At 36.7% G+C, this 16,157-nt stretch overlaps 1 pseudogene; it reads left to right on the forward strand.

Moving 5' to 3' along the window:
- The first annotated feature begins 1,476 nt into the window (after positions 1-1,476).
- LOC113325369 lies at positions 1,477-3,159 on the forward strand (annotated as a pseudogene).
- Positions 3,160-16,157: the final 12,998 nt, after the last annotated feature.

The raw sequence follows: 16,157 nt of genomic DNA on the forward strand, positions 1-16,157 counted from the left end.
GTACCAATTTCTGGATTATCCAACGAAGAACTGGTGAGTATCTTAATACCTTTGTCCTCACTGATAAACATCATAATATCTTAACTAACTTATTGTTTATCTGTTTTACAGAAAAAACATTGCTCATACCAAGTTTATTGAAGAAAACGGAAGAGAGTTTAAGCATTTTGAATGCCATGAACTCTATAGAGATAATGTCACTGGATCTGATGTAGTTTGATGTTATTGTTATCGCTTATTAAAATGTAGTTTGATGTTATATGTAAGTTTAAAATGTAATAAATATCGCTTAACATGATTCACAAGGGAACGTCTGACACTCGGAGTATGCGCATCCTGTTCACCTCACTTGTCAGACGCGGATGCTTCACCAATTTTTTCGTATGCGTGCAACCCAGCTGGCAGTAGAAAATCAATACATTGGAAAATAGGGCAACTTAAAATATGAAAACCGAGAAATATTTGTTCTCAATAATAACTTTCGACTCAATCTCCACAATGCTTCTTGATTTATGTCACACAAGAAAATTCGTATTTCAGATAAGTATAAGAAGAAATTAAACATGTTTTAATAGAACTCAAAATCCCTACTTTGTTCTTTTGTACTTAACGAAGAACGGGAGACTTCGTAGACTGGGAAAGAAGAAAAAACAACGGCAATAACTAATAGAAGCCAAACGGGATAATCTTAAATCTAAATCTGAAACGAATAGTTAAAAATACACAAAATTGGTTAAAAAGACCAAAATCAACAATTCCTGGGTGAAAAGGACATTTAGATTTTGATACTGTTTAAATGGACAAAATTTAAAAATAGTCAGGATGTAAACAGTTTCATCCTACCCATTTTCAAATACTTTTTCTTATTTTTAATTTACATCAGGATGCATCCAGTTTCATCGTTGTTATTTTTTAAGTTTAAGTCAGGATGAATCCAGTTTCATCCTTACTATTTTTTTGATGTCCATTTCACTCATAATAATTTTTACTCGTCCATTTGAACCATGTTTTAAAAATATTTTGACAAATGACCCATTTTCCGTTAAAAATAATTACAAGTTCACCTAATAAATGGCTCAAAGCCACCTCCTTTCCCGCATCTGTTTGAGCAGATTTGGTTATTGTGGTGTTTATTTTGATGTCAGTAAAAAGTTATTAATTATTATTCATTAGTCTTGTAGGGCACACGTATCCAAGACAAATCTTGTCAATTAGATCAAATTTGATTCGATTCCGATAACAAATGATTAAAATTTGGCAAATTATATGCAACTGGCAATGGCATTAGTCGGTCATTCTAGACAAAGTCACACTAAAACCGCCTGTAAATAAGACAACTGCAGGGTATGATGTATGTAAAAAAATGCGACTCACGCACTAATAACTAAATACCAATTGGACAAGAAATGCAGCAGCCATAATAGAATATAATTTGAGTACTGATCTATAAAGATGAAATATGTATCTACTTTTGTATGTATACCAACTATTCTCATACTTGCTACTTCATCAAACTTCCTTCTTTCATGGAGATTAAAGAAAATGAATATCATATTGTGTTATTTCCATGGTTAGCTTTTGGTCATGTTATACCATTTCTAGAGTTATCAAAGAGTTTAGCTTCCAAGAGTGATAGCATTCAAATATCTTTCATATCCACCCCAAGTATTATCAAAAGATTACCATCAATCCAGCCACCAAGTTTGAAGAGTCGTATCAATCTCATATCGATTGATTTGCCTTCGGTCGATAACTTACCTGCAGGTTGTGAAGCAACTGTTGATTTGAAAGATGGAGAGCAAACTCAGTATCTTAAGAAAGTGTATGATGAATTACAAGCGCCAGTTGAAACACTTTTGAAGCGGATCGAACCAGATTTGACAATATACGATCTTATCAATTGCTGGATACCGGATGTAGGAACTAAACTCGATATTCCTACTGCTTTTTTCAGTGTCTATTCAACCCCAATGCTTGCCTATGCTGGACCGCCATCGGTATACAAGGAATCAAATAACAATCACCGACGAACCCCTCAGGATTTTGCACAAGTACCGGGATGGATTTCTTTTCCTTCGACCGCTTCATACCGATTCCATGAAGCTGTTATTATGAGCGAACATATTAACAATCCAGACATAACTGGACTGTCCACAGGTCAAAGACATGCAAAAGCTGTGGGAGGTTGTAACTTCATTTTAGCTAGAAGCTGTGTAGAAGTTGATGGAGACTATTTGAATCTACTCGGAGATATTTACCAGAAACCTGTTATTCCAATTGGTTTGCTACCACCTCCTGCACAGAGTTTGGCGATGAAGGCTTCTGATAATTCAGCTAAAAGTTCTGATTCTGAAATATTTTGTTGGTTAAACAAGCAACAACCAAAATCAGTTGTTTTCGTGGGATTTGGAAGTGAATCAAAATGAGTATTGATGAAATTCATGAGCTAGCATTTGGATTGGAACTTTCCGGGTTACCATTCTCGTGGATACTAAGGAAACCCGAAGGAATTGATGAATTAAGTCTATTATTACCTACTGGTTTCGAGGATAGAACCAAAGGCAGAGGCTTTGTATGCTTAGGATGGATTTCACAGGTAGAGGTTTTAAGTCATACTGCAATTGGAGGTTGTTTGTTTCACTCTGGATGGGGATCTATTATAGAGACTCTCTTTTTTGGCCATGCTCAGATTCTACTGCCAATGATGCTTGATCAAGGATTAAATGCCAGGTTTCTAGTAGAAAAAGGAATTGGTCATGAAGTTGAAAGAAATGAAGATGGTTCTTTTACGAAAGAGGAAATTGCGAGATCCACAAAGACAGTAATGGTAGAGCAAGAGGGGCAACATCTTCGGCTAAAAGCAATGCAAATGGGTGAAAGCATTTTTTCGAACCATGGTCTTCATGAAGAATACATAGTGAAGTTTATTTCTGGACTAAATCATTTGCTAAGGAAAGAGTAATGTCAATTATGGCAGATGCATCTCTAGTATAGAGTCGTCGGGATTTATATCGATGACCAATATCAATGCACACCTGTTGTCTTTTTGCATTTCGAAACGGTGTTGCAAAATTTGTTAGCAAATAAAGCCTTTGAAGATATCCTCATGTACCAAGTTCTCCCAGACAAAATGAATAAAATTGGTTGTTTTCATTTTTATTAGCTCAAAATGTTATCATTGTCAAAATATCGTACTAGACAATAGTAATACTAAATTTTCTACTGAATTTGGCAATCTTATCAGTTGCCTTATAACAAACTTTAGGACTAACTACACTGCCAAATTAAAGACGGTTAACATGTTTTCAGCATCAATCAATATATCTTCATTTTCCAAGGCAATAGTTATTAATGATGAGCCATTAATAAACACCAGTAACACCACTATGTTTTTGCACAGCTAACCTGATTTGCAGCTCTTTGTACCACCTGCCTGCTTCCAAAATGCAAGACATTCAGCTTTCATTTTGATTTTCCAGCTTAGAAACATACACACACCAAACAGATAACAAGCTAAAGTACATGAGTAGAATCTCAATTAGATATCTCATTATCATAAACTTGGCATAAGCAAAGTACCAAGGTAAATCACAATATTTTTTGATCGGAGGTGAATCACAATATCATAATAAAAACTAAACTAAGATAGAAGTTCAAGAACCAACAAGAATTGCTAAGCTGGTCAATATTTCAGTCTTAATGGGAGGAGATCCTCTGCAGTAAGTTGCTTCACCGAAAGAAATAAATGCACTCTTGTGATTAGCCAGCCATACATACGACCCATATCCTTCCATGGGAGGAGGAGGATTTTCCCCCTATAACATTTGCGAGGAAACCAGATTAAATCAGCATAAAATATCAAAACTAGCATTTGAAAAAAAATAGATTATAAAATAGCACAACTGTGCAATCTGTGAGATTTCTCTGTATGTATCCAGTAACTATTGTAAACTTTCTGAAGCTTTACGGCAGCAGCATTATGAAGGAAGGAAGATCTCGAATGTCGAGAAGATGTCGCCCTTGCACGAATGGGAAAAACAGAAGATCATGTTCGAAGCGGACGATATACCACAAGGAAGCTGGGGACGAACAGATCCATTGGTAGTAACTATACCCGCGCGAAAGTGGGAGAAGGATAAAGATGCGAAAGCTTCAGAGGAATGGGCGATCGAAGGAACTTTGATAGATACCGGGAGCTCAACCGACATCTTGTTCTATCGCACCTTTAAGAACATGGGATACGACGATGCAGATTTAAAGCCGTCTACATACAACATCCACGGTTTCAACAAAGCAGTCTCAAAGCCAAAAGGGGAGGTAACTATAAATTTGCCACTAGGAAAGATATAAGTGCAGGTAACATTGTGTGTAGTAGATGTGGAGTCACCGTACAACATGCTCCTGGGAAGACCGCGGTTGCGTGGTATAAAGGGTGTAGCATCAACCTTACATCAATGCTTACGTTTCCCGATGCCGAGTGGCATAGGAGAAATTGCAGGTGACACGGAAAGAGCGAAAGCCTGTAACCAGTTAGATGTTAAGAACTATGAGGGAAGAGCAAAAAAGCGAAAAGATAGATGGAGAAAGGCGAAGCATCTAAAGAAAGAAAAAGAGCTTAGGGTATACATGGTGCGAGCGAAAGAAGGACGAGGAATACCAAGCGAAATAGATGAAGAGGGAGCACCAGCGAAAGAAATCAAAGGGCCATCCCCACTAGGTGAATCAAAGGCGAACTTTATTGCAGCTGAGCCAACTAAAGAGGTCAACATAGGTACATAAGAGGAACCCAAGATGATAAGGATAAGAGCTGGAACGGGAGCAGAAGAAGAATAAAAAACAATTAAACTTCTGAAAGAATATAGCGATGTCTTCGCATGGGACATGGATGAAATCCCAGGTATAGATCCTGATGTTGCATGTCACAGGTTAGATGTTAGGAAGGATGTACGACCATTCAAGCAGAGTATTAAGGAAAATGGAAACCACATATCACCCGCAAATAGAAGCTGAGTTGCAGACACTAGTGGAAAAAAGGCTATCTAGGACATAACGAAACAGCACAATACAGAAGTTGCGAAACCGCCACATATGAAACATGTGCTGACTAAGGTCAAATTGTCGTTGTGTTTGGACTTTAGTTGACTTTCACAGCGACACTATGGTATTTGTCTCTGACTAAAGCCAAGTTGTTATAGTGGTTGGACTTTGGTTGACTTGTACAAGGACACGCAGGTAGTGTCATTTCGCCGGCACAATCTTGTGGTTAGGATTAACTTCTTTGTTGGAACGGATGAGATGAAGCAAGAGTACTTCGTCATTATCGAGTAAAATATTTTTTTATTTCCTTCATCTTTCTTCTTTCATTCATCTCTCACTTGACTCATTTAACACTCTCTCGCTCTCACAAAAACTCCACAGTAGAGGAAAAAAATCACACCATGAAATTTCTTCTGTGAAATCCGCCATCATCAGAACCTTTTTCACTGAAAACCCACCACCATCAAACTATTTTATCTGAGGTTCTTAAAAAAAAATCTTAAAACCAACCTCTATTAAACCTCGAATAGAAATCAGATTTAGTGTTGTTCAACCAATTTCGTGTTTGAAAGAAACCCAATTTCTTTTGTTGTGCAACCACTTCAGTTTCGATCTTGATTTTGTCTACAGGTAAAGTTAGTGGTTTTAATTTCAAAGTTATATAGTAACCATACAAATCTTCTTCAATTCATTCATTCATAGAAGAAAGAAAGGCTTCTTTTGTTTCTTCTTCTATCAAGGAAAAATGGATTTCCGATTAGACGTATGATCCGATTAGATTATATAAAATTAGACTTCAGTTACCTAAATTGGGTTTTGATTGTTTATTTTGTTAATGACGTATGATCCGATTAGATTATATAAAATTAGACTTAGATGGTTATTATGTTAGTTGTAAATTAAAGTTAGAATAAAGGGTAAGTTAGTCATTTCCTAACTTCATTACATCCTTTATAAGTGTAGCATAGATGGTCTAAGCACTTTATGGTAAATGCTCCACACACAAAAACAAAAAAGATGTTATTTGAGCTGGGGTATTTGGGCTCCCATCTTGTATCGCATTCTATTATTCCTTTAATGTTATAGGGCCTATGAACCATGGATGTGCGGCCCATTATGACTAGGTTTTCCCTTACATATATATAAAGAATATTATGTTTATGTAATAGATGATGCCTCTTTATCTATAAGAAATTTTTCTTCTTCTCTAATTGTTACTCCAACACGTTATCATGCACGAAGATATACCGCAAATATATATTGGATCGGTTGATTCTTTTTCCATGGATGTGTTACCAGGTATTTCTTTTTAACAAAGAAATTTCGTTTCATAGTATATATTAGGGTTCCACGAAAGCATGATTATCAAACGTAGATATTTCACCGTTAGATTTTCATGAAAATTTAGTATATATGTTCTACCAAATTAGTCATTATTTACTATGTTAAAATTTCAATCAAGTTTGAATATGATGCAATCTCCAAATTCTGATTTTAATAGAATTGTCTTAGTTCAGAAAACCCTAATTATGAGAGCGTCGAAATACCTAGGTTGCGTATAACTTTAACCGTTGGATTATTCTGTAATTTTTATATGTGGTATATTTTATCCTCATGGAGATACTGTAAAAATTTGATAAAGATCCAACCATGGAAAGTACTTCAAAGTGTGTGATATTTCCTGCTGTGTCCACAGAAACGTGAATCGGAACAGTCATACGGCGTCATAAATATATTTTTATCAAGCCGTTGTATGTCTTTGAAATTTTAATATGTTTTTTGGAACATTGTGATTCATTTACTGTAAAATTTCCATCATGATCAGACGATGACGCATTTGTCTGTCGATCAGAACAGTTGAAAGAAGAATTATGTTAATTTTTAGGATTAATGATATGTTTTGGGCTCATATGCTAATAGTTTCAAACTTATTATCAATGGGCCTGAATATTTCATATATAAAGGACCATATATGTTTATATTCATTATATAAACATGACCTTGTCAACCCAATAGACCGGGTCTTGACCAAATAGTTGATCAAACTTTGACTAAACCAATTCGACTCTAATTTGACCTTTTGAACTCAGAAGTACTTGAGCACCACTAAAGAGTCTATGATGTGGAAGTTTGTGTACACAAGTACAATACTTTCTTCATAAAAATATTCCACTTATAGAGATACACCTTTCGAAGAGGAAGCCACACCTTCAACATTTCCAAGGCGACATATTAACTTCATACGATGTATTGCTTTGAAGGAAGTTTGTTCAAACATTCATTTTCCCCCAAACTTGAATGTTAAGTGTTAGAGCATAGCTCGGTCGACCTCGCATGCGTTGCTATCTCAAGCATGTTTGTCAATGTTAGTGATCAAAACTATGAGTCTTGATTTCTAGCCTACGTAGCTAAGTCTGGGAGTAGGATATAAAAGTGTAGTTGAGCTCAAGTACTTCATGGCGATTCATCATACAACGACGAAGATCTACTCGGGGAACCGTGGAACTTCATCAACAAAAAGGTATGTGGAGACTTGAACTTATCTATCACTCAAAAGTCTATCTCTTCTATCTCCTACTTCTTATGAGATAAAAGTCGTATGTTATATAGACTGGATCATACACATTTGATATTTCGAGCCGAGTATATCTCGCATATCTATATATCGAAATCATGTGTTGGTAAAGCGTTTCGCTTTGATCAATTTTATCTTCACCTAGTGACGAAAGTCATAAAAAGTTTCAATTACTTTGAGAATTGTTCTGACGCGAAACGGTCTGTGAATAACGGCTATATAACGTCCTCTGAGAATGTAACAATGACTGGAATGAGAGTTTAGATTACATAACCATGTATTCCTTAATCCGAAGTTTTCGAACTTTGTTGATTGAAAGAAACCGGAGGAATTGGCTTTGCCAAGTCCGCGAACCCAGTCCGCGAACTGACGGAAGTTCTCGACCGAGAATTTTGCTGGGATTTTCCAAAAAATCGTTTGCGTGTAAGTCCGCGAACCTAGTCTGTGAACTGGCGAAAGTCTCTTTGCCGAGATTTTCTGCTGAGTTTGGAAAACTCCACCGGTTGTCTTAAGTCCGCGAACTTGTTTGTGAGCTTAAGTGGTTATGATCTAAAGATGTGCCAGAACATGAAACTTAAATTACTAAGGAATGCTTTATGCAAACCGTGGCTATAAAGTTCATGAGCCGATTCAATCATCTTTGTTTGAATTGTGTCTTGTGTAGTTACATAAGATCTCATAGCAATTGAACAACTCTCTAACTAGTTCATTTGAGTCAATTGAACTAGTTATGGTGAAGAAGAACTAGGGTAATATGAAATGCTCATATGGTTAACCTTTTGGGTTACTATGTTGAACCAACATACACGTACACGTTTGGGCATGGTTTTCACAAACCCAGTAAATGTCTACCAAGTGTGTGTGACAAGCTAAGTTTTCGATCTAACGGTTGAGAAATATTAGCTTTAATCTAAACCAGGTTTTCATCTAACGGTGAATATGAATTGCTTTGTAACTAAGGCAAAACCCTGATTTGAAGGCTATATAAAGGAGACATCTAGCATTGTGCAAAACTAATCCCCACACGTTTGTGTGATACTAGTGCGCTTTCTAGAGTCGATTCTCCTTTAACCTTTGGTTTTTTTCTCTAAAACCAGGTTAACGACTTAAATACTTTAATGGGAGTGTGAAGCCAGACCGATACTACTTTTATCGTAGTTTTTTGCTCTGATCTTGCATCTTCTATCGTACGAGTACAATATTTGATTGGCTTGAGATCTTGAGAGCTCTCCGATAGGCAAGATAAATAAGTCAATAACATCTTCGTCTCACTGTTTGTGATTCCTCGACAAACCGCCCGTGTAGTCAGAAAGGATTGTAGAGAGGTGATTGATTAATCTAGGATGTTATTCGGGAATATAAAACCGGATTATCAATTGGTTCTTGTTCACCTTGATTTCATATATTAAGACGGGACAAATCCTAGGGTTTATCTTTGGAAGAAAGATTAATCCTTTGATAGACTTTTCTGTGTGAGACAGATTTGTTTATTATCAAGTCAGCGATTTTGGGTTGCAGCACCTCTTAGTTGTGGGTGAGATCAGCTAAGGGAATCAAGTGCGCAGTATCCTGCTGGGATCAGAGGCGTAGGCGTAGGCGTACAACTGTACCTTGGATCGGTGGGAGACTGATTTGGGTTCAATTATAGTCCAGTCCGAAGTTAGCTTGGAGTAGGCTAGTGTCTGTAGTGGCTTAATACAGTGTGTATTTAATCTGGACCAGGTCTCGGGGTTTTTCTGCATTTGCGGTTCCTCGTTAACAAAATTTCTGGTGTCTGTGTTATTTCTTTTCCGCATTATATTTTATATAATTGAAATAATATAGGTTGTGCGTTCGTGATCATCAATTGGAAATCCAACCTTTGGTTGTTGATTGATATTGATTGATCCTTGGACATTGGTCTTTGGTACCGTCCAAGTTATTCCTTGTATTTTATAAAGACTCGCTATTGTTAGCTTGAGTAAAAATCAAATCAAGAGAGAGATATTAACTCCTTGAGATACTTTTATCTAGTTTGAGTCTGACTGTCTAGTTGATTCTCTAGCAAAGTATTTCGGAGTTAGTCCATACAGATTGCTAAGCGAAATATTGGGTGGTGTTGTTAGACCCCCGCTTTTTCAATTGGTATCATAGCAGGCAAACACGGTAAACCTAATAAGTTTGTGTTTGTTCGTTCCATATAAATAGCCCTATGGGAGATTTCTTTGGAAAACTTGCTCCTGGCATTTGTAACGCACGCCAAAATTCCTTAAAGATTGTTCAGAGATTGTTATGGTTAAAACCTCTGGGTTCTCATGATAATCTTACTTCATCTAAAAGGGGAGATTTAGATGTTAAGAAGCAATCTGAAGGAAAAAATAAAAAGAAGGAAAAATTGGGAAAACGTTCAATACGCTCAAGGATATGGAACCTCACTAGATTAACTCTTGATCTCTATGAGGAATACTATCATGATGGATCAATTGATAAAGATATGTTTAAAGCGTTTGAATGCGTTTTTAAATTCTTAGAAAACCTTAATTCTGTTAAGTCTAAGAATCTTTCCGAAAAGGGTGTAGGTCGTGTTAAAATTGTTAATACTGAACAACCCATAAATCGGAAATATCCTTCTTCTAGCCCGAACCAACGAAGGATAGAAAGCTCCAGCTGTCCTGACTATCATCATTATTTTTTTGATTATACTACAGGGACTGTTCACACTTATCAACCAGTCGTGTCGCATGAGAACTCCTCTGCGTATTGTGCCTCTTGGTAACAAGACTGGCTATTTCCCATTTGTACATATCTTGAAGTGGGGCAAGAAATGGCTTGAGTTGTGTACAATTATGTTGTTGATTGATTAATTTTCTATTGCTTCTGTTATCTTCCACTCTTATGTTGGTTGTTTACCTCTAATATGGAAAGGGCTAAGATTTTTCCTTAAGTCTTGTGAGTTACGGTTCGTGTACAGCCCAAGCCCATGAATGAGGGGTATATATATATATATGTTGGTGGTCCGCGTACCTCCTCCTTTCTCATCTTTCGTCCGCGTACGTGAACTAGGGTTTGTGCTTCTCCGTCATTAAAGCTTCTATGAAGAAATCAAAAGGAAGGGTGTTTGAGGTTCTCTTCAATTAAGTAATTTCCTCTTGTATATCTCTTTATGATGATTTCTAGAAGCATGAAAAGGAGTTCTAAAAGCTCAAAATCCTCTAGCTTGAATCCTCCTTATGATCAAAATTCTCTTAGAATTAGGTTTGCGAATGATTCTTGTTCTAGAACTTTTGATAGGATTCCTTCCAAAGGTTTTATTCTAGAAAAGAAATTGGAAATATTTAGTGGACATGAAGAGGATTTATCTTGCTTCAAAAATTTCAATCTTGGGAATATCTTTGATGGCCTTGGTGAAGGTTTTATTCTCTAACAAGGATTTTCTATGCCAACATTCATGATGTTGATTTTAAGAAGATGAAATTCAAATCCATGATAAATAGAGAAAGGTTCCTTGTTAATAGAGAGCTTATTTCAAGGGTCACCGAAATACCGTTGGGCAACGTACAGTTACCTAGACCAAGTGATGAACGTCCATCATATGATGATATCTCTATTGGACTTTGTGGAAAGAAGGTTGTTTTGAGTCAAGGAAAGTTTCCTACTAATGATCTTAGTATTGCTTTAATGGCGTTTGGAAAACTCGGTATCTCTAACCTTTGTCCCTCCACAATGGAGAATTCTTGGTGGAGTTATAAGTTTGCGAAATTGGACTTCTTCCTTGCATCCGGCAATACAAATCTTGATCTTTGTGGTTTTATCATCTTTCAAATGATGACGATGACTTCTCACATAAAGATGTTAGGCTATCCTTGTTTGATTAGCCAAATTTGTCGTGATCGTGGACTTGATTTTATTGGAAATTCTCTTGGGGTTCCCAAACTTGTTCGTCCATGTACCTTTCGGCGTATAACGGAAAATGTTCGCAAGCAACAAAGAGGTACTCCTCTTGATATTGAAGACCCTACCACCTTGAGGATTATTCAAAAAGTTTACAAGGGTGTATGTAAGGTGAATGCAAGAGTAAAGTTCTTAAAAGATCAAGTGTCGTTAATTGGAACCAAGTGTCCCGAGCTCAAGGAAGAGTTGGATTCAATTCAAGCTACTTGGAATTTGTCCAATGATGAAGGTAATGAGTAATGCATCTTCTTATATTCCTAGCACGTCTTCTTTTTGGTTAGTTGGAAGAATAACTAGTGCTTTCAATAGCGATGATTGTGACTACACATAGCTATTTTTGTTTTCATCTTCTTATGTTATTTTTTAGGTTTATTGGTTTTTAAATTCTAAAAATATTTAGAGGATGATGTTATTGCAGTATTAATCTTTATGATTTTGTGATATTGTAATTTGATTATGGGATATGTATTGCTTGCGTCCGTGAACTTGAAGGTCCCATATGCTGTCAAAAGTAAAGTCGTTCATGAATTGGTATTCGTATTGATGAAAGGACGAATGGACTTTTGACAATTACAAAAGTTATGCCTATGAAGTTATGTATTTGATGAAAATAGGATAAAATCTTTTGTTTGACAAGTATAAAGTCTATTATGTCGTTATGATGGAAAATAGAATAGATCCTTGTATGTTATCCACGGTATTGATATTCATTGATCCATTTTGTTATGTTTTACCGTGAAGGCTCCATTGTATGTCTTATGTTGAGCAAGATACAACTATGTCGATTAATATTAGCCTTGTTGGTTATTCAATGAGATGTTATATTTTGAGCATTCTTGAACTAAATTAATCACCTCGATTGGTTATTTAGTTATTTGCTCCGAAATTCTTCTTTTGTTGAGCAAAATCTTTTAAAATTAAATTGATTACTTTTGTGATTAGTTTGGTTGTTTGTATTCCAATTAGATTAATTATGGGTTTTCTTGTAATTAGTCTAGTTGAGTTTTCATATATTCCACAAGTTCTTGTGTTGAGTATATGAACGGCTATACAAATCATGTTCTATTGGTTAATGTAGTCGTATATTCCGTAAGGTTTTCCTTATGTTGAGTATTTGAACGATTAAGTTAGTCGTCTCCGTATGATTACCTTAGTCGTAGCTCCGTGAGTTTACTTATGTTGAGCACTTTCAATTAAATTGATCACTTTTGTGGTTTGATTTAGTTGCGTATTCCAATTAAATTAATCATGGGTTTTCTTGTGATTAATTTGGCTGAGTTTTGGATATATAAAATCATTTCTATGGTTTTTGGTAGGGCTGTCAATGGGTACCCATTACCCGGAACCGGATCCGGTAGACTTGGGTCCGGTTCCGGGTCCTAAAGTTGGACCCATTAGCAACTTAGGACCCGAGGGGTAATTACCCGATTTGACCCGAATCTAAACGGGTCCAAACGGGTAATACCCGTTGGGTACCCGCGGGTATCGGGTACCCGTTTATTCATACTTTTATTCATGTTTTTGCTAGTTTTAGCTTTGATATTTTACTCGTTTTAAATTTTTCTCTTACATTTAATCTTTATTTAGTACATTAATAAGAAATAATAATAAATTTTATAAAAGTTATTTAAATCCAAGCCAAAAAGAGACAAATATTAAGTTTTTGAGGTTTTTTTAATAGTTTTCTTAAGACCCAATGGGTACCCGGGACCGGCGGGTACCCGGGTATTTAAACGGGTCCGGTTCTGGGTCCACAAGTGTAGGAACCGGACCCGGAACCGTTAGGACCCGGATCCGACCTTTATAAGTAGGGTCCGGGTCTAGTGATACTCGGGAGGAGCCGGACCCGTTGACACCCCTAGTTTTTGGTGTCCAATAAAAAATCCTTCTTTTCTTTCGAAATTAAGGTCGCTCTTGTTGTTATTTCGGGAATGACATTAAATGGGGGAGAGTTCTTTTGAACTTGGGCTTATTGGTAATATCTTGCGGGGTGTGCAGTTGTGGAATTTTATAGGGGTTATCTTGTATCTTAAAACTCCTTGATGAATGCATTTATCTTCGGCTTTATGATTGCATCTAAATTAAGTTGGTATGTATTTTTCTTTTAGTCTATGAAATGTCTCTTATGGAAATTTCATTATGATCCCGTTCTTGTACCTTTGCCAATTTTATTGACAAAAAGGGGGAGAAATATTGTAGTTCACACTACAAATGCATATGGTTTTCGGATCATTGTGTAAGGTGGAGTGGTTTCCATGATCGATATGGAGTATTGACTAAGGGGGAGTGATACATATCACCGTAGTATTATTGTTAAAGTCGTGATGCAATTGGACTTTGATGTTACATAATGATACTATGACACTGTATAATGATGATCGAGAATCTCGATTTATCTCATTGTTATAGCTACGGATCTTCAACAAAGGTGATGCTAAACTTACAACCTTTGGGATCATTGGAGTACTTGGAAGGACGAAGATTTCAGGGAACGTTGAAGATTAGACTATGGAATAGGAGCCACTAAATTTTATTTTTGTTGTATTCCATATGTATTAATAGTTTTGTCACTAAAATTGACAAAGAGGGAGATTGTTAGACCATAGCTCGGTCGACCTCGCATGCGTTGCTATCTCAAGCATGTTTGTCAATGTTAGTGATCAAAACTATGAGTCTTGATTTCTAGCCTACATAGCTAAGTCTGGGAGTAGGATATAAAAGTGTAGTTGAGCTCAAGTACTTCATGGCGATTTATCATACAACGACGAAGATCTACTCGGGGAACCGTGGAACTTCATCAACAAAAAGGTATGTGGAGACTTGAACTTATCTATCACTCAAAAGTCTATCTCTTCTATCTCCTACTTCTTATGAGACAAAATTCGTATGCTATATAGACTGGATCATACACATTTGATATTTCGAGCTGAGTATATCTCGCCTATCTATATCTCGAAATCATGTGTTGGTAAAGCGTTTCGCTTTGATCAAGTTTATCTTCACCTAGTGACGAAACTCATGAAAAGTTTCAATTACTTTGAGAATTGCTCTGACGCGAAACGATCTGTGAATAACGGCTATATATAACGTCCTCTAAGAATGTCTCAATGATTGGAATGAGAGTTTAGATTACATACCATGTATTCCTTAATCCGAAGTTTTCGAACTTTGTTGAATGAGAGAAACCGGAGGAATTGGCTTTGCCAAGTCCGCGAACCCAGTCTGCGAACTCAGTCCGCGAACTGACGGAAGTTCTCGACCGAGAATTTCTGCTGGGATTTTCCAAAAACTCGTTTGCGTGTAAGTCCGCGAACTGGCGAAAGTCTCTTTGCCGAGATTTTCTGCTGAGTTTGGAAAACTCCACCGGTTGTCTTAAGTCCGTGAACTTGTTTGTGAGCTTAAGTAGTTATGATCTAAATTACTAAGGAATGTTTTATGCAAACCGTGGCTATAAAGTTCATGAGCCGATTCAATCGAATCGAATCATCTTTGTTTCAATTGTGTCTTGTGTAGTTACATAAGATCTCATAGCAATTGAACGACTCTCTAACTAGTTCATTTGAGTCAATTGAACTAGTTATGGTGAAGATGAACTAGGTTAATATGAAATGCTCATATGGTTAACCTTTTGGGTTACTATGTTAAACCAACATACACGTACACGTTTGGGCATGGTTTTCATAAACCCAGTAAACGTCTACCCAAGTGTGTGTGACAAGCTAAGTTTTTGATCTAACGTTTGAGAAATATTAGCTTGAATCTAAATCAGGTTTTCATCTAATGGTTAATAATGGATTTCTCTGTAACTAAGGCAAAACCCTGATTTGAAGGCTATATAAAGGAGACATCTAGCATTGTGCAAAACTAATCCCCACACGTCCGTGTGATACTAGTGCGCTCGCTAGAGTCGATTCTCCTTTAACCTTTGGTTTTCTTCTCTAAAACCAGGTTAACGACTTAAAGACTTCATTGGGATTGTGAAGCCAGACCGATACTACTTTTATCGTAGTTGTGTGATCTGATCTTGCATCTTCTATCGTACGAGTACAATCTTTGATTGGCTTGAGATCTTGAGATCTCTCCAATAGGAAAGATAAAGAAGTCACAAAGATCTTCATCTCACTGTTTGTGATTCCTCGACAAACCGCCTGTGTAGTCAGGAAGGATTGTAGAGAGGTGATTGATTAATCTAGGTTGTTCTTTGGGAATATAAGACCGGATTATCAATTGGTTCTTGTTCACCTTGATTTCATATCTTAAGACGGAACAAAACCTAGGGTTTATATGTGGGAGAAAGATTTATCCTTTGATAGACTTTTCTATGTGAGACAGATTTGTTTATTATTAAGTCTGCGATTTTGGGTTGCATCAACTCTTGGTTGTGGGTGAGATCAGCTAAGGGAATCAAGTGCGCAGTATCCTGTGGGATCAGAGGCGTAGGAGTACAACTGTACCTTGGATCGGTGGAAGACTGATTGGGGTTCAACTATAGTCCAGTCCGAAGTTAGCTTGGAGTAGGCTAGTGTCTGTAGCGGCTTAATACAGTGTGTATTCAATCTGGACTAGGTCCCGGGGTTTTTCTGCATTTGCGGTTTCCTCGTTAACAAAACTTCTG

The sequence above is a fragment of the Papaver somniferum genome, chromosome 11, assembly GCF_003573695.1.
Source record: "Papaver somniferum cultivar HN1 chromosome 11, ASM357369v1, whole genome shotgun sequence".
NCBI lineage: Eukaryota > Viridiplantae > Streptophyta > Magnoliopsida > Ranunculales > Papaveraceae > Papaver > Papaver somniferum.